Source organism: Psammomys obesus, unplaced genomic scaffold, assembly GCF_907164565.1.
Source record: "Psammomys obesus unplaced genomic scaffold, mPsaObe1.curated_primary_1811, whole genome shotgun sequence".
NCBI classification, from domain to species: domain Eukaryota; kingdom Metazoa; phylum Chordata; class Mammalia; order Rodentia; family Muridae; genus Psammomys; species Psammomys obesus.
The window spans coordinates 24693403-24713178 of record NW_026596069.1 but is presented as its reverse complement, the minus strand read 5'-3'; the positions used below and the strand labels follow the sequence as shown (position 1 = coordinate 24713178).

Below are 19776 nucleotides of genomic sequence, written 5' to 3'. Positions count from 1 at the left end.
TCTTTCTTTTACTGTCTTCTTCATACTCTCCGTCCCTGTACCAAATGGCTTCATCTGTGGGGATTACCTAGTTCATATTTCTGCTCTACCGAAACATACACCGTTCATTCACTCAGCATCGTTATCTTCTTGGTCAATCAGGCTTGAAAAAGAATATTCTGGGACTGGAGAGGTGACTCAGAGGTTAACAGCACTGGCTGCTGAGTTCAATTCCCAGCCACCACATGGTGGCTCACAACCATCTATAATGAAATCTTGTGCCCTCTTCTGGTGTGTAAGTGTACATGCAGACAAAACATTACATAATAAATCTTTTAAAAAAGAATATTTCTGTTTGTATGTTATTTTTACTAATCAAGAATAATCCACTCAAATATAATTTTATTATTGTTTTAAGCACTAAATTCTTAGCTGAACAAGTTGATTATTATACTGAGATTTCCTTTAGTATAATATTTATCCTAAAAGCTTGAGTTGTAATAATGATAATAATAGTTAATCAACATGACCTTTATTATAGACAATTGTATCCTGTATTACCAAAATATTTAGGCAAAATGATTTAAAATTACTTTTGTAACTTATTTTGCTGCTTTTTGTTAGTTTTCAAATATTTTACTATCAAATAGCTAAAAATTATTTTTGTGTCAAAACAAAATCCTGAATCTCCCTTAGAAACTAAAGATCTGAAATGTATTATTAAAGCAACTGAGGGACTCTTTAATTATTTCTTTATAGAAATTCTTTTAAATATTTTGTATTATGTAACTTAGAAAGTTATGACATCAAGTCATTAATGGGTCAAATCACTGTAAAGATTAAAAGCTGGATTGAAGGGCTGGAGAGATGGCAAGTTAAGAGCTCTTGTTCCTCTTGCAGAGGACTCGGCTTTAGTTCCGGCATTAGGCAGCTTATAACTGCCTGTAACTCCTTTTAGGGGACTGTCGCCTTCTTCTGCCCTCTACAGGCACCCACATGAATCTGGTCCACATACATATTTCAAGCACACATATGTACAATTTCTTTTTACAAAACTACAACTTTAAAATTTTGACTTTAGTAGGTTTTGTTTGTTGTGTGTTTGTTTGGTTGGTTTTGGGTTTTGCTTTGGTTTTTGGTTTTTTGAGACAGGGTTTCTCTGTGTAACCTTGGCTGTCCTGGACTCAATTTGTAGGCCAGGTTGTCCTCAAATTCACAGAGATCTGCCTTCTGAGTGCTGGGATTAAAGGCACACACCACCACACCTGTTAAGTTTAAAATTTCTTATTATTTAACCCTTAAGACTTAAATTTATATGTGTGTGTGGGGGTACATATACAAATCAGAACAAGAGGAAAAACATTTATTTACAATATACCGTATTTATTACATGTTAAGTATAGATTGTCTTTTAGAATAAATTTTAACAAAAAGTTATTTTGATTTTCGCTCTCCCTAAGTGGCGACACTGAAATCCCCAATTCACCAGCTTTCTGAGGACATAACTAATTTCACGGTAAACTTCCCACCTTTGGATTGAGATTCAGCATTTAGCATTGTAAGTACCTGTTATTTTATGCATCTCTAGAATTGTAGAGAGGATGATAACTGGCTATGTTTAGCATAATTATTAGTGTCTATTAAATAAATGTGGGAAAACAGAGAAAGTCAGACTTACACAGAGGAAGGGGCTTTTGAGAACAAAGTGGGGTATGAGCCCTGTCAGGCTGACATCTTTAGCAGGTTCCGTGCCATCATGAGCATTTTCTTGCCTCTCCAACTGGGTTCCAGCAATCTGAGGCTCCCTGTGGGCCTCGTCAGATTTACAAACGTCTTAGTGCATATTAAGTGTGCAAAATAAGGTGTTTCATCATGACATCTCCAAATATGATTGATTTTGAAGACTTTTCAGATCAAAAGTCTCCAAGCGAGGACACAGCTGAGGAGTAAGAGCACTTGCTACCTTGTGCAATCTCTAGTACCGGCCGCTCCCCCACCTCTTCTCTGTTATTCTTATCAAAGGTAGGGATTACAGTGAAAAGCAACAAGCATGAAAGGAAAGCACGGCCTTCAAATCACCACCAGAATATGTCCGGCCCTCTTCCCCACAGTCTCTGTGGCTTGAAACCCAAGACAGAGATCACGTGAAGTTTTGGAAAAGTACTGAGCGTCCAATCCCGGGAAGGCAGGCAGAGGCAGAGCCACAGGTCATGATTCAGGCCCTGCCACTGAATTTTTATCCTTCCTTTAGGAGAGCCAACAAATACAGAAAGAGACCTATTTCTAGCAAATCTAGATAAGGAGTAGATGGAAATAAATTTAACTCCGGCATTGCTGTCTTTCGGCCCTCAAACCCCTACTGCTTGGCAGAATTATTTACTTTCCCCTCTATCTGGATTTACTCGTATGGGTGTACCTTTATTTTGGAGCGGAAAGGCTGCCACTCAAGTTCTATGGATAAGCCCTTTACCTGTGTTTACAGAACTCCACAGGGCAGCCCAAGCAAATGAATATGCTTGTTGCTAGGACACCAGGCTGTTTCCATAGCACCAGGCCTGCTCTGTTTGCCATTCTGTTGGCTAATAGCACATACACCTGTTCCTTAAGAATACGCTCTTTTTCATTATGATAAAGCAAACACTCAATAGGCAATAGCGTAACTGCATGGCTATGGCTTCTCTGAAGCTTTTCTGAAAGAAAATTCTGAACACAACTCTGGTGACACTTCAGTCGTCCATATGTAAGAAAATATGTTCCATGATGACTCGGTGTTATGTTTTTAGCTTACCATGTAACACAGAGAAATTGAATCAATACGGTTTATTTCTGAGGCTACATTTGTAGCACTTCCATGGTGCTCAAGAGGTGAGCATGTTTTTATGACTTTTTCAGGCATTACACATGATGTCTTCTTCGGAAAGTCACATAGTTTTTTGTTTTGTTTAATCCTACCAGTATCTAATTGTGAACAAAATTACCCCCAGTACTGCCTATGGCTATGACCCAAGGCTATTGTGTGTATAGACAAAAATAAAAATAAAAATAAAAATAAAAAATTAAGGAAGCCCTTAGTTTTAAAGCAAGTACTATACTTGTTTTATATGTAGCATATGTAGCGAACACCTGGCTCTAAGAACGCCTGGTCTCTGATAGGCAAGGGTCGGATGGAAGGGGAAGGACCTTCCCTGTCAGTGGACTGATGGGGGGGGGGGCAGGGGAGGAAAAGAGGGAGGGAGGGGGGGATTGGAAGGGCATGAGGGAGGGGCTGCAGCTGGGACACAAAGTGAATAAATTGTAATTAATAAATAATAAATTAATTAAACAAACAGTTACTCTGAATGTTACACAAAAACAATGATAGGTAAATAAATCGGTTCTCATAAAAAAAAAGAATGCCTGGTCTCAGGGGCTGGAGAGATGGCTCAACAGCCAAAAGCATTGACAGCTCTTCCACAGAATGTGGATTCAATTCCCAGTACCCACATGGCAGCTCACAACTGTCTGTAACTCCTGTTCCAGGGGATCCAACACACTCACACAGACACACACACACAGACAAAAGACCAATGTAAATAAAATACTTTTTAAAAGAATGCCGTTGTCTGTGCCCAGAGAAAGTCTCCTGTCGTTGGGAAAAGCAGGAGTTTCTAGCTCTTAACCTCTCAACTCAGTTTTAACTCTTTTATCACCACCCCACCACCCTAAGACCCAAGCATAACTGTGCAAAGGGGGCTGCAGAATTTAGGGCCTGCCAATCCCCCCTAACACTGATTTTTGCTATCACACACAATTATTCTTTTCATTTTCTCTTTTCCTTTCTTTGCTGAAACAGTTTCACTAGCCTGGCCTCCATTTCCCAGCAACCCTCTTGCCTCTGCCTTCCAGGGACTGAGGTTGATAACTGCTACCCCACCAAACTTCAGATATCTGTGGTTCAGATTTTTTCCTCCTTGAAACATACTCACATACTGACCTCAGGCTCTAAAGATAACAAGGTACAGATTAGTGACAAGACCTCAATAGCACATGAATCCTACTTTTTGAAAAGACATTTCACTGTCTAGTTAAGGAAGCACTAAAGGCTGCTGATTATTATTATTGGACAACTGAGAATTTGACTTAGACGAAAGATTAAGTTGCCAAACAGACTTAAACACACATAAAAAAAAAATGATGGCTCAAAGTAGCTACAAAACTGGCTCCAGAAGGAAATTATTTCTCTTTTTAGAGAGTCTCTGCAATTTGCTTGAAAGCAGCCCAAAGGGCCCATCACATGTCAAGGTGGCACTGAGGAACGGTGGTGATGTTCTAGCCATGTTTGCCTTGACCAGAGTCAATTTCAGGATAGCTGATTTCCTGAATATGATTGTCCAAGCATATGACATTCTAGTTTAGACACTATGTCTCACTACTGTGTGACAGGCTTTTCCTCAGGAGGCAGCACGCAACACAAACATGCACATGTCTATTCACCCAAATGAAAATCCTCTAACACACCAAAGTAAAGGCTATCACAAGGAGCTGACTTAGTGAACCGGTCAGTTTGTCAGGGTTATTTACAGGCACAGAAATGACTCAAAGAAGCCCACCCCTGCATGGGTGAAAGTTCACAAAAGCCGGGAACCTGAAGCACACTGCACAGCCTTTGAGCAGCCCACAATTGAAGAGTTTTTTTGGTCTTTTTTTCCAGGTGGCTTGGTTGTTCTGAGCCTCTTCCAGGTTGGTTGGTCTTTTGTTTCTTCTACGCACTCCCCTTAGGAGTGACTTTCAGCAGTCTTTACTGTTTACTTTTGGGGTGGGAGTAAATCTGGTCAGTTTCAGGAACTTCCTCAAGCTATTTTGAGTTGTTAATTCTTGCAGTATTTGACTTTCCTTAGGAGACCCTGCTGTTTCACCTCCCTGAAAATTTTTATCTTGAGTTTTCCTTTAAGGTGGAAGGTATGAATCTTGGAGGAAATTGCTATATAATGCTCACCTACAGCTGGGTGTGGTTGTGCATGCGTGCAATCCCAGCATTCGGGGAGGCAGAGGCAGGCCTGGTCTACAAGCAAGTCCAGGACAGCCACGGCTACATGGAGAAACCCTGTACTGAAAAACCAAACCAAACTAAATCTAAACTAAACTAAACTAAACTAAACCCCACTCATCTATACTATACACCTTTGTCTTTATCTATGGGGAATGAATATAGTTTCATGACTTCCAGGAGCTATCTGAAAGCAAGGTTAAGGCAGAACCCTATATATAGCATGTTTTCCTTATATTTGCATATGTACCTATAATAAAGTTTAATTTAAATGTTAGGCATACCAGGAAATTAACAGCAGTACTAAGGTAGAACAATTAAAATAACATACTATAATTAAAATTATAGAATTTTATTCTTTCTCTCAAAATATCTTCTTGTGTTTTCATATTCTCAGGAAAAGGAAACATTTTAGAGCTTCAATTTAGCATATCTAAGTTGCCAGGATTGATTGATTGATTGATTGATTGATTGATTGATTGTATTTTGCATTTAGGGAGCTATATTAGTAAGCAAAAATGAGTTAATTGAATAAAAATGCTATGGCACTCTAGCAGTCTGACTAGATGGTTACCAAGAGACTAATGGGAAATAGTATATACAATGTGAATATCCTGGGCAATGGATGATTCGAGTCCACAACAAAATGGAGATGGCATGAGATTTTATCATGCTTCTCAAAATGGCACGTACTTTAAAACTTTAGGAATTGTTTACTTCTGGAACTTTCTTCTTAGTATGTTTGGCCATGACTGTAAGACAAGTAAAAACATTAAGGAATTGGGAGACTATTGTTTTGCTTCTGGTTTGTCTCATTCTGATGTAATCAACATTATGACCAGATACTCTCCATACTCAAAAACGGGAAGTGAGAGCCAGTGAGATGTCTCAGCTGATAAATGTGCTTGCCCCAAGCCTGAAGACCTGAGTTTGAACACTGGGACCCACTGACTCCTGAAAATTGTCCTCTGGCCTCCACAGCAGCACTGTATTGTACATATCTACAATAGACGGGCAAATAAAATGTAATACAAAGTGAAACAGTTCCCTAACACATCATTCTATAGACTATAGGCCGTAAGCCAGATCTAGCCTCCTGTAAACACAACTTGTGAACTAAGAATAATTTTTATGATTTGTGTAAGTTATAATGTATATGCTGGTAGGGCAATCCACTTTGAACTCCAATTACTCACACGGTGTCAGTGTATTACAAAAAATGTTGCCAAATCGTAGCGTGTTTAGAATTTTATCAATGAAAAAGTACAGAAATTTGGGCCAGGCATGGTTTGCACACTTTTAATCCTAGCACACAGGAGGCAGAGGCATGCACATACACATAAAATAAAAATAAATACATCTGCCTCCCATTCTCACCAGTAATGGTCAAGCGCTTTATGGTTAGGCTAAAGGGCTTTACTGACTCTTGGTCCACGTTTTTATCACGTCACCCCTGACCTCAACCTCTCCTTTCCCCAACCCATTTATTACTCAACCTTCCCCCTGGCCTCTGCTGTTCGTTTTTCTTGGAAATTTCCTCACATCTTAAGTCCTCACTTCTCTATGAGGTCTTCCAAGATTCTGGCTCCAATCGGTACAATCTCCTCATGTGTTCTCCTACTGTCCAATGCACCTCAGGTTCTTAGCTAGTTACAGTGATGAGATCCTGTGTGTACTGGGGCAGGAGTAGGGGTGGAAAAACAGTCTCAGTCAAATAATAGTACTGTTTGTTTGCCACATGGGTGCAGGTGCCCATGGGGGCCAGAAGAGGGCACTGGATCTCCTGGGACCGGAATTACAGACTGTGGTGAAACACCATTTAGGTGCTGGGACTCAAACCCAAGTCCTTAGGAAGAACAGCCAGTTCTCCTGGCCTCTGAGCCATCAGCCCCTCCCACAATATGATGCCATAAGACATGTATTTGGCAGGCATGAGGGTGCACACCTTTAATTCCAACAGTTAGGAGGCAGAGGCAGGTGGATCTCTATGAGTTCAAGGCCAGCCCTGTCTACATATCGATTTTCAGGCCTGCCAAACCTCTATAGTGAGATACTGTCTCAAATTCCTCTACAAACACACACACACACACACACACACACACACACACACACACACACAAAAACCCAAGACATATACATTCTACAATATTTAAATTAGGTTAAAAACTCTGTCTTCTAAACATTTGCTGTTTTTTTATGTGAAAACATATTAAGACCCTTTTTATCTTTTTTGTTTGTTTGTTTTTGTTTTTTGAGGCAGGGTTTCTTTGTGTAGCCTTGGCTGTTCTGGACTAGATTTGTAGACCATGCTAGCCTTGAACTCACAGAGATCCACCTGCCTCTGCCTCCCTGAGTGCTGGGATTACAGGCATGCACCACCACTCCTGGCCTTTTTGTTGTTGTTGACTTTTTGTTGGGATAAAAAATTTTGTTAATTTATGTATTCACTTTACATCTCAATCATAGCACCTTCCCTCCTCTCCTCCAGGTTCCACCCTCCCTCCTTCTTCCTCCTATGCCCCTCCCTTACCCCTCAGGAAAGGTGTGCTCCCCCTAACCCACCCTAGCACTTCAAGTCTCATCAGGACTGAGCACATCCTCTTTCACAGCAGTCTGGCAAGGCAGCCCTGCCAGAGGGAAGTGATCAAAACGAATTCGATAAAATCCTTGTCAGAGACAGCCCAGCTCCCCTTACTAGGGTACCCACATGAAGACCAAGATGCCCATCGGGTATATATGTGTAGGGGGCCTAGGTCTAGTCCACGCATGGTCCTTGCTTCAGTATCTGCAAGCCCACCAGGACCCACGTTAGTTGGGGCTGCTGGTCTTGGGGAGCTCTTGTCCCCTCCAGATTCTTCTATCCTTCCCCCTACTCTTCCACAGAGCTCCCTGTGCTTTAACCAGTGTTGTGAGTCTCGGCATCTGTTTCCATCTGCTCCTGAGTGGAGCCTCTCAGAGGACAGCTATGTTAGGCTCCTGTCTGCAAGCATAGCAGAATGTCCTAAAAAGTGTCAGGGGCTGGCTCTTTCTCATGGTGTGCCTAGGGATTGGCTGGACCTTCCCTTAATCTCTGCTCTCTCTTTATCCCTGCACATTTTGTAGGCACAGTAAATTCCGGGTCAACATTTTTGTGGGTGGGTTGGTGTTTCCTCTCCCTCCACTAAAAGCTGTCTCATTAGAGGGTGGCCTCTTCAGTCTCCATGTCACCCACTGCTAGGGGTCTCAGCTAGAGTCACCCCCATATCTTCCCAGGAGCCTACCATGGCACAGGTCTCCAGCTTGTCTCAGTGACACCCCTCTTCATTTTTCTTCTCTCTGTAAGCTCTCTGCCCCCACTCCGACCTGGTCTCCACCCTCATCTTCCTCAGCACTCTCTTTCCTATCCTATTCCCTCTCTTCAAGCGCTTCCTCTGTTTATTCTATCTCCCCTTCTCAGTGAGATTCAAGCATTCACTGAGATTGGGCCCTCCTTGTTACTTCACTTCTTCGGGTCTATGGATCTTAGCATGGTCATCCTGTGCTATATGGCTAATATACACTTTTTTTTTCTGGTATAAAGGAGGTTTATTTGGGAAATAGGGTAGGGGGAGAAGAGGGCACTCATGACACAGACAGAAAGAGAGACAGAGAGACTGAGAGAAACTGAGAGAGTGTGTTAAGAGAAAGAAAGAGAAAGAGTCTAATATCCACTTATGAGTGAGAACATACCATGTGTGTCTTTCTGGGTCTGAGTTACCTCACTCAGGATGGTCTTTTCTAGTTCCATCCATTTGCCTGCAAATTGCACATTTCCCTTGTTTTTAATATCTGAGTAGTATTCCACTGTATAAATGTACCACATTTAAAAAAATCCATTCTTTGGTTGAGGGACATCTGGGTTGTTTCCAGTTTCTGGCTATTATGAATAAAGCTGCTATGAACAGAGCTGAGCAAATGTCCTTGTTGTATGGTGGAGCATCTTTTGGGTGTATGCCCAGGAGTGTTATAGCTGGATCTTGAGGTAGATCTATTCCCAATTTTTTGAGAAAGTGACAGATTGATTTCCAGAGTTTATTGAATTCCAAAGTACAAGTTTGCACTCCCACCAACAATGGAGGAGTGTTCCCCTTTTCCCACATCTTCACATGTCCTGTAACTTGAGTTTTTTATCTTAGCTATTCTGATAGGTGGAAAAAAAAAAAAACAAAACCCAAGGCCAGATAGTTTCACGGCAGAATTCTACCAGACTTCCAAAGAAGACCTAATACTAATATTCCTCAAACTACTCCACAAAATAGAAACATTGCCAAACTCACTCCTTGAGGACACAGACACCATGATACCTAAACCACACAAAGACCCAGTGAAGAAAGAGAATTTCAGACCAATTTCCATTACAAACATTGATGCAAAAATACTCAATAAAATACTCACAAACCAAATTCAAGAACACATCAAAAACATCATCTACCATGATCAAGTAGGCTTCATCCCAGGGATGCAGGGCTGGTTCAGCATATGAAAATCCACCAAATAAACAAGCTGAAAGAAAAAAAAAAACACATAATCATCTCATTAGATGCTGAAAAAACATTTGGCCAAATTGTACCCTTTTTGATGTACCTAAGGAAGGCAGTTCTAAACAAATCAGACAAGGAGATTAACCCATTTCTCTGAATAGTTTATAAGGGCCTCTTACCAGAGAAAAGAAAATTTGGGCTAGAAACAACTGTGCAGGGAGAGTGTGTCTAAGCAGCAAAGGACCAAACACATCCCTCGTAAGGAAACACTCGTGTTAGGGGTGGGTGAGGTGAGTGTTCAGTTGCATCTGATAGAGGCTGTGAGCATGAAAATGCTATAAACCGCCTGGATCTGCGAGGAAGCTAACAGCCAAAATGTATGGCCGCCACCCTGTTGCTTACTGATGATATCTGCTTCCCCCAGTCCCACGGGTCTGACCTTCAATTATTTAGTTTCTGACTTCGTGCCAGGAAGTGGCTTTCCACCATCCCTCGCCAAGCTACACGCCACCACATGCCTGGGTTTGGATCCCACTTGACGCTCGAGCCCTTGTGACTGCACATCCCAGACCTTTTGAGTTTCTTCACGTAGAACAGCGGTTCTTAACCATGCTGTGACCCTTTATCACAGCTCCTCATATCGCCGCGGCCTCCAACCATACAATCACTTCATAATTGTAACTTTGCCTCTGTTATAAATCATAATATAAATATCTGATATTTACATATTTACAGGATATCTGATATGTAACCCCAAAGGAGTCGCGACCCACACATATGGCGTATGTCTGACTTAGAATGATGGTATAGAAATAAGGTGCTTCAGCTGCTTTCTCTTGTCCAACCACCACCTTCTAAACAGTGGTGCTGGCGATATTGTTTTAAACACGGTAAGGTCACTATCTGTTGAGAAGCAATGACTATCTTCTGGTCGGCTAGCTGGACTCTCTCAAGACAATGCCTCTCACTTGTAAATTTCATCTGGGCTGATGGGGCCTTCTCCCAGAATTTCCCAAGGTCTCAGTTTGATGACCACCAGATGCAACCATGCTGCCACCTATTGGTGACATAACCTACTTGGAGATAAGTACGCCTGAAAAGGGAAGTCTTGGTTCTCAGGAGTCAGACTCTTGTAATCAACTGTCCCCAAGTTGGCTGTCTTTGATAGTGATAGCTTTTTATCCTGATTGCTTAACGCATTTCCTTGGAAAAATTCAAAACACAACTTTGTAAAAATAAGACCGTTGCAAAATTCAGGGAAGTAGGAGTCTCAAGTTAGCATTCCACATAGTAAACTGTGCTTATCTAGAGAGACTGACTCAGCTGAAGAGAGCTGAGACTGAGCCAGGCTAGCCTGAAGGGTTAGGAAACAGCTCTCTCAAGAACCTGATTGTTTACTTGAAGTGGAATGTTTGGGGACCATGAATTGTGGGCCCAGGCACAATTCCACAGCTAAATGATGCAACTGAAAACGTGGACAAGCCACTGAACTCTCTGCACAGTTAGACATGGATGATGAGCTCAGGATATTGGGGGCTGCGTGAGGGAAGGAAGAACATGAGGGCCAGGAGGAAGGTGAAGGACCTTTGGGGACAGCATAAAATCGACGTCTAGTGGGCAAGACACAGTGCCGAGCTTTCTCTGAGCAGAGGTGCCAAGTCAAGCTCGATGCTGCTTCTGAGGTGAGGGCCCCTGAGGTAATGATGAAAGCAAGGACAGGGTGATGTGTGAGGGCTTCTTTCCCAAGACTCGTAGGCCAGAAGATGGATTACTGACACTGCCTGTGACACCGACTCACCATCGCAGTTTTCCCCAACAGTCCCAGCAATTCCTGAGATGGGACAAATTAGCAGGGCTTGAAAGCTCTCATCTTAATGAGACCGCCATCACAAGCACAATCACTGACATTAGCAGCAAAGCCAGCCCATGGTGTATGCGGGAAATCCCTTCATGCTGTTGACAGCGCCTGGGCTAGGGCCCGCCACCTCACCCGTGTTACATGATGACACCCCACAAGACACACCACCTCATCCCATGTTACATGATGAGACCCTATGACACCCATCACCTCACCCCGAGTTACATGATGACACCTGTCGTGAACACACACATAATAAAATGTGCGGAAAGGTCAGGAGAGCAGAGGCCTACAGTATGGAGTCTGTCTGTTTGGGCGTTGGATGGACAGCAGACAGCAGGCAGGCGGTGACGGGGCAGAATGGATTGCTTGGTAGAAGGAGCGTCTACGAAGAGCAAGGGTGGACAGGAGCTACCCTGAAAGAGGCACGTGTGGAGGCGCTGGGAAGGACAGTTAGAAGGCAGGTGAGTGCTCCATTCTCATAAAGTTTGGCTAGGCCAAAAGGGCCTCACTGGAGAAGCATCCAGCAGCCAAGGGCCTTTCACTACACTGAAGGATCAGCCTGGAGGAACATGCTGTTCGTACAGCATGGCCCCCATCAACCATCTTCCCTGCACTACGTCAGCCAAACAGCACATTTTCATTCTCTTGTAGACAGTCCCTGCAAGTATCAGAGTCTGGGTGACCCGCCCCAGCCCAAACAGAGCTTTCTGACAGCTGGCAGCCTCCAGCTTCTAGGGCAGAGGAGCCACAGAGTGGGCTGCTGAAAGCTGTGAACACGACAGCAGCAGGCCTAAAAGAAACAAAAGACCTTGGCTACAATCTCTCCGATGAAGGAAGGAGGGAAATAGCAGGCGTGCAAAGGTCGCTGTGGCAAGCGGGAACCATCTTTCCCTACCTCTGCAGGAAAAAGACCTGAACACCTGTCTGTAAACTCTTCCCTTCACCTACTAGTTTTGACTGTAGACATCTGAGGGGTGTGGTTTGTCTGGTTGTGACCTAATTTACATGCTTATATTCAGCAAACTTGGGCCCAGCTGGTCCCCTATAAATTCAGGCTTTAGAAGGAGGTAGCATTGCTACAGAACCTAGGGAGGAGGAAAGTGAAGGAGGACTTCCAAGTCTGGCTCCTGAACAGCTGGGAGACTGGCCCCAGACATTCCTGTTCTCTTCAGGGGAAGAAGCCTGAAGCCTTCACGGTCTGGCTCCCAGCCAGAAGAAGGAAGACTGCCTTCAAGACTTTCTGGGAATGGACTTTTTGGAGGCTTCCCAAACGTAGACTTTTGCCCCTAGAAGTAAGCTTGCCCAAGCCAGCCTCCAGGACTTAACCAGGGGCTGCAAGCAGGAAGGACTCATTCCAGCCTTGGCCTCAGTCGACCAGAGTTCATTCCCATAGCTTCTCACAACCTCTACGACCTGATACTTGTATCGGTGATTTACACATGTGCTCGCTTGGCAAGGGTGGGTCTTGGTTGGCACACTGAAGCCCTCCAAGAGCGTCTGGACTGAACCACTTCTCAGAACCATGATGACCCTCGTCCAGCAGCCTGCTGCTGAGAGCCTGTCTAAATCCTGTGGGGCCATCTTTGGGTGTTTCATTCTGTTAATTCTGGATCGACATCAAAGCGCCTCCCAAGTGTACTTCTCTTGCTCATTCTACTCTTGAGGAGAGTGGGACAAGGACCATGTTGGAGACAGGAGAAGCTCTGTCCCCCAGCTGATTTAGCTGGTGCATTTTGCTGAGTACCATGAAGAAGTCAACAGAACCGGTGACTCAGGAGAAGCACTTCTTCGGAATGGTGAGAACAACTGCTCTCTCCTGCATCCATTTTGTGTGTGTGGGGGTGGTGGGAGAAAGAGCCTCTGTCATCAACAATCCTCACTTGAAAACACTGGGTTTTTCAGCCAATTAAAGCAACCACTAGTGACTAGTGTGGCTGCCAGTCGGAAGTCTCAGAGGTCAGGCTTCCTACAGTTGACTAGATTAACCCTCCGCAAGTCCTTGGCATTAGGATGTTGATCCTACTTCAGTTTTTTTTTTCTTTCCACAGAAATCTACCCATTTGAGGGTCTGAGGGGAAGTCCTGAAGAAGATTCCAGCTAGGATGACACCCCTACATTACCAAGAGGGTTCATGACTAAATCTGGTTCCCTGACTTCCTCTTAGTGTGTGGGTGGAGATTTGCACTCTGTACATAAGTACAAAGGGATACTTTGATGTCAATTCAGAAAGAGTTACTTGCTGGATGTGACCTTCACAATGCAATAATTTGGCTAGGCTGCTTCATTGGGGAATCACCACTGTTGTGTTTAAATATGTTTTATTGGGCTGGTCAAATCTCTCAAAGTTTCTGATCTTTCTTAAAGACAGGGCCCAGGGGGCTACTCTATTTTTAGGTGTATCAGAATCCAGTTGCATGTTTCCTTAGGCTCTTGGTGTTGTATACCTCACTTTCGTTCATGCCACTTATCCTCCACGCATTTGGATAATGCAAAGACAACCTTTATACAGTGTACAGAAAGATCACCCCAGCATCTCCTGCGCTTTTTAAAATATCAATAAACTATATGCAATAACAATTTTGAAAACTGTCAGGCAAGAATTATATTCACATCATCCAGTCCATTTGGATTTGACAATCTTGGAGAAAGTACTATCTGTCCTATTTTGATGATTCCAAAGTTCTGTACCTAAATAATTTTCTATCATAACTTGCATTACCAACCTAAAAACATCTTTTAGACCTTAAATTATTTTCTTAAATCTGAAATAACTTAAGCTTGTATGTGAGATTACAATTATTTAGTCTTCAACCCCATCAGAGACCTGAGGAGGATATCGCCAGAGTAAACAGGAAATGTGGAGCAAGCAGCTTCCAAAACTACAGAAAAGACAGAGACTGCTGGCCACCTGGTCAGTCACCCAAGATTCCTCTGCACGTTGGTACATCCATCTTCAGCCTACAGGCCCAGAATACCTGACAGACTGTTTTTTTGTGAAGCAGGAATTATGAAGGACTGGCCTACCTTGTATTGGCAAAGTTTGGCAGCTGACTTCCTTCATGTCCTGCTTGTCCACAGCCTGAAGAGAATGCTGTCAGCAGTTGAGGTAAGGACAGTTTTTTGCTTGGTGGCTAGCTTTGCTACATATGAAGCAAAGTCCATCTGAAGGTTCTTCAATGCCCATCATCTTCTTTGAAGTAGTACGGGGGTGATGCCAGGAACAGACATGTCTCACTGTAAAAAAAAAAAAAAGCCCTTTATTATTAAAACATCTTTAAATGCCATATTCTGTAGTGTCTGAAGATCATATATCTATTTATAGTACCTTTGATTAGGTAAATATTACTTGTTTCCAGCTATTTGTTATCTGATTAACTTTGAAAATAAGAAAAAAGCTTATTTCTGTGATTAACTAAACTAGTACCTAACAAGACCACAAGTTTGACTGCCTATTAACTTGCATTTCTTAATTATCCTACGCAGTTTATAACAGTAGCTTTCAAAAGACTAGCACTTCACATTGCATTTTTAAATGGGTTACATAGTACAATACCTAAAACAGGAGTTGAGATATATATATAGTATGTTGTAACAAAATATAACTTTAAATTTGTATTAATATACAAAACACATACCAATGTAAAATATTTGAGACGAGTAGTTGCTTTTTAGTTTAAGAGTAGATTCAATAATTTACCCTTTTATTCTATCATTCTTATATCCCCCTTTTTTAATTTCCTCCCCTCTCCTCACTTTTCCTGTAACATTAGATAGGAGAGAAAGAAGGATAAAGAAAAGAAAGAGATTCCTAACTAACCTCCTTTATTTTGTTTCCTCCCTGACCAAGACCGATAACAAGTGTGACCCCTTAAACGATGACAAACCTCATCACCCACCGGATGACCAAAAATTATCCATCCCAACTCTTGGGAATGGGGGCACTGTTCCCTTAAAACTGCTTCCTGATGTCTGGGAGGTAAAGTCGTATTTTGGGGAGCTTAAGAAAATGGAGATATTGGCCAAGTTTTGGGAGAGCTAGCTGTAACACTTGTTGTCCAGTATCTGTGGAATGGGAACATGCAGAGCTTAACTGAAGTCCTGGTTTTGAAGAAATCTTGATGCAGATTTCTGAGGCAGTCTGTGGGGCCGGAACATCTGTCTTGTCATCATTGGTGTTTGGTCCTTTTGCTCTGAAGGCGCGTGAACTTTTAGAGGTAAGATACATTTCTGCATTAACATGTTATGAAATGTGAGGTGTGCACAAATCGGTTAAAGATAAATCTTTGTTCCATGTTTGAGCAGGTGAAAGGCATCAAACTTTGTAAGACCATTTGGACTGTCAAGGGTCTAGGTCGTCAACAAAGTTTATTTGCTTCTGCAGAGACATTGATGTCTCAGCCAGTGTTTTGAGCTGCTCCCAAGTAAGGGGTCAGCGTTTGGGTCACTTGTTTTGCTGCTCTGGGTCTCCTCTTCCATGTCTGGAGCTAAGATTTTCAGGCAGTCTTCCCTGGTCAAAACTACTCTTTATGAAGGAATCCACAGCTTTTGCTTCTTGTTGAAACAAGAACAAATCCTCTCCCTTAAAGCAACACATTTCCTGACTTCTATTCTGAAATTAACAAACCCTTCTAATGTATGTGTTGTTATGTTTATTGGTTGGCCTGCCTCCTGATAGCTGGATGAAATGGTGTTCAGGAAACCCATAGCCCTGAGGTCGTGAATCTGGGTCAAAACACCAAATGTTTATTTTCTGTTGGTTGGCTCTCCTTCCTGATTGGGCGTGAAGGTGGCCAGACCGCTCACAACTCTGAGGGCCACAAATATATGAAGACTGGGAAGGTATCCCATCCCTGAGAGGGGCCAGAGTTCCAAGGGTATACTGAGGCACAGGAGCCCAGGAACCTCATAGCTCTGAGAGGCCTCCTCACCAGAGACATTGCAGCTCCCAGGGAGGGTTGCCTCAAACCTTGACCTCCTCTCCTTCTTTGCTTCTTCTTTCTTTTCTTATTCTTCCTCCTGTGAGTGAGTCACAGCAGGCAGTAAATCTCTTAAAAGATATTTATTGAAGGGACGACTCCACATGAAGAGAACGAGAGCGAATAGAGGAGCAGCTGCCTTTGCTCTCTGGTGAAAGCAGCAGGAAGAAACTAGGGCAAACACAGCGTTTATATAGGAATCTTAGGGGGTGGAGCTTTCTGCGGCAGGGATTTTCAGAGTGTGGATTGGTGGGATTTCAAGTCCTGAGCTGTGGGAAGCTCAGGGATTGGTGGGTTTGTGACTGGTCGGTTCACCTCAAATTTGCATAATCTGGGATGAGTCCTACTGAGGGGCTGGAGATCATAGTTAGAGGTCTGGGAGAGGGCTGGGCTGCTGGAGCATCCTCAGGCAGATGTCTGGCTACTTTGCTGCCTTGAGGGATTGTAAAGTGTACAAAGTGTCCAAAACCTACAGAGTTCAGCGTGAAGGCCACAGACTGGAGCAGGAAAGGTTGTCGTCATCAGGGACAGTTCCCGCGGAAGCAGTAGGCATTCTGAGGCCGGAAGGGGAAGTGGCAGGGAGCCACTTGCTGCAATGTATTTAATTAGCCTCTGGGCATAGCTGTTGGAGGGTATAGTGGGACATTGGGATTCCTGGCTGCGGCAAGGGAGAGGGGCATCAGAACCAGGTTGGGGTGGGGGGGGGTTCAGACGAGGTGGCGAGGCTTGGAATCGCCTCAGCCTGGAGCATCTGCTGCAGTGGGCTTGGGGTGGCAAATGTTCTCAGCTCCAGCCTTAAAATATGGATTGATTTAATTCAGTAGTCCTTTTTATAATCCAGTATTTTTCAGAAGCTGCACTACCTGCCTTACTGACATTTAAATCTTTTAAATCCATAGAGCATTATTTAATTTATCTCTGGGAGATATCATAGCCCCCTTCAGTTTTATGAGCATATTCTTTAAAGTGAGATTAGCTTGTTCCACAACTGCTTCATCTGCAGGATTGTAACGTGTATTAGTGACATGGTTTATGTTACAACAGAATTGTTTCATTCTACTGGATACATATACGGGAGTATTATCAGCTTCAATCTGCTGGCCTGGAACTCACAGAGATCTGCCTGCCTCTGCCTCTCAAGTGTTGGCTTAAAGGCGTGTGCCACTACCACCTAGCCCACCTTATATTTTCAAACTATTTCTTTTTTCCTTCAGCACCTAAGCACATTTAAAAATGTTTCTGTTTGTTCAGACTTAATGTGTTACTAGTTCCAGGAAGGAGCTCTTTCTGCGTGGCTAAGCCGCTCTGCTTGTTTCCCAGGCTGGGCCTGGCTTCTGCTGCCTGCAGCAGTTCTGTGCCCCGTGGGCCAGGCCTTGAAGGGGCCGTGTTGCCCACCAAAATGGACTGAAGGTGCTGGGCCTGCATGGGAGCAAGCATTCTGCAGGCTGGCTTGAGCTTCCACAGGCCACAGGGAGTTTTCCTTTCTGGCCTGCCAGCAACACTTGTTCCAAACTTTCACCCACTCTGGGCTGCAGTGGCCTGCTGGCTCGCTGAGCGGTGCAGTCCAGAAGGGGTGCTCACTTTCTCCCTCACCACCAGTGCTTGTAGCAGCCCTGGAGTAGCATCATGACTCCAGCACCCCCCAGTGCATTGGCTGCTCACTCAAGTGCTCAGGACTTTTGGCCTAATGCCTAAGTTCAGACTGTGTGCCCTCATGTCGGACGCCAAACATAACAGTACTTTCTTTGACCTCCAGCTCCCAAATAATGACACGGGGACTATTTATATGAAAGCTTGGTCTTAGCTTAGGCTTTTCCCCAACTAGCTCTTCTAACCTGAATTAACCTGTTAATACTAGTCTTCGTTCTGCCATGTGACTCGTCATCTCTCCTCAGTCCCAGCACCTAGTCCTCCTCCCCCACCTCTGGCTGACAAAGCAGGACAGTCTTTCCCAGAGTTCTCGACTCTTCAGAAGTCCAGCCTGTGACCTCCTGCCTTTGCTATAGGTTGTTCAGCTCTTTATCAAACCAAACAGAAGGTGTTGGAGGGAGCGTTTACAAAATACGATGCATCCATAAGAATAGCAGTACCGAAGTCCAGCCTGTAATCTGATCTGATCTCCACCAGCACAGCATCAACACTGGAATAACACAAAGACAACTCGTGAGCAGTGCACAAGAAGATCACCTCAACAAAGATCAAGCTACACAACTAGAACATATGTGTGGAGGTTCTAAGTCAGCCCCATGCAGGCTTCCTGGTCGGCAGTTCAGTCTCTGAGCTCATGGCTCAGGTTGATGGATTCTGTGGGTTTTCTTGTGGTGTCCCTGACCCCTCTGGCTACTACAATCTTTCATTCCCCCTCTTCCAAGGGATTCCCCAAGCTCTGTCTAATGTTGGCTGTGGGTCTCTGCATCTGTTTCCATCAGTTGCTGGGTTGTTAAGCCAATCTGATGACAATTGGGCTAGATGTCAACCTATGAGTATAACAGAATATCATTAGGAATCGCTTCATTGACTTTTTTTTTTTGCCAGTCACGTTTGGTTCTATCCCAGGTCTCTGGGCTATCCAGCCTCTGGTTCCTGGCCACCCAGGCAGTGCCAGGCGTGGGCTCCCTCTGTGGCATGGGTCTCAAGTTGAACCAGTCATTGGTTGACCTACAAGTTCTACACCACCATTATCCCAGCACACCTTGCAGGTGGCATAAATTGTAGGTCGAAGCTTTTGTGGCTGGCTTGATATCCCGGGCCCTCCACAGGAAGTCTAGCCTAGCTGTGAGAGTTGGCCAGTTTGGGCTTGATATCGCCCATTGCTAGGAGTCTTAGCTAGGGTCACCCTCATGATTTCTGGGCGTTTCCATTGCCCTACGTTTCTAGCTCATCCCAAAGATGGCCTCCTCATTCCAGTTGTCTCTCCCAGGTCTCTCTCCTGCCATCCTTCCTGTTTCCATCCCTACCCCCAAACCCTGTCTAGCCCACTCCCCTCCACACCAGATCCCTCTCTCATCCACCTGCAATGTCTATTCTGTTTCCCCTTGTGAGATTAAAGTGTCCCTCTTGAGGCCTCTTTATTACTAAGCTTTTGGGGGGGGTCTATGGATTATAACATGGTTATCCCTTACTTTACAGCTAATAGGCACTAATAAGTGGGTGCATACTGTAGGCATACTTAAAAAAAACTCTTTATTTACATTTCTTATATTTTTTCTCCTTACTCCACCCCAATCCCTTCCAAAACCCTAACACCAGGTAGGAGAGAGAAAGGGTTAGTGGGAGAGGGGGCAGTCTCTTAGCTGCTTCCTGTTGTTTAGGGTCGTCGGGTTCCTTGGAGACAGTCCAATTCTCGTTTCAGGAGATCTCCAAATTCTTGTCTCACCACAGCAGTCAGGAGCAGCGAGGGGGAAGCAGGAGCAGCGAGGGGGAAGCAGGAGCAGC

General features: G+C 43.9%; 1 pseudogene; it reads left to right on the top strand.

The window, feature by feature from the left end:
- Nucleotides 1-1851: 1851 nt before the first annotated feature.
- Nucleotides 1852-19776, top strand: part of LOC129690173 (cysteine and histidine-rich domain-containing protein 1-like) — a 21319-nt pseudogene continuing 3394 nt past the window's right edge.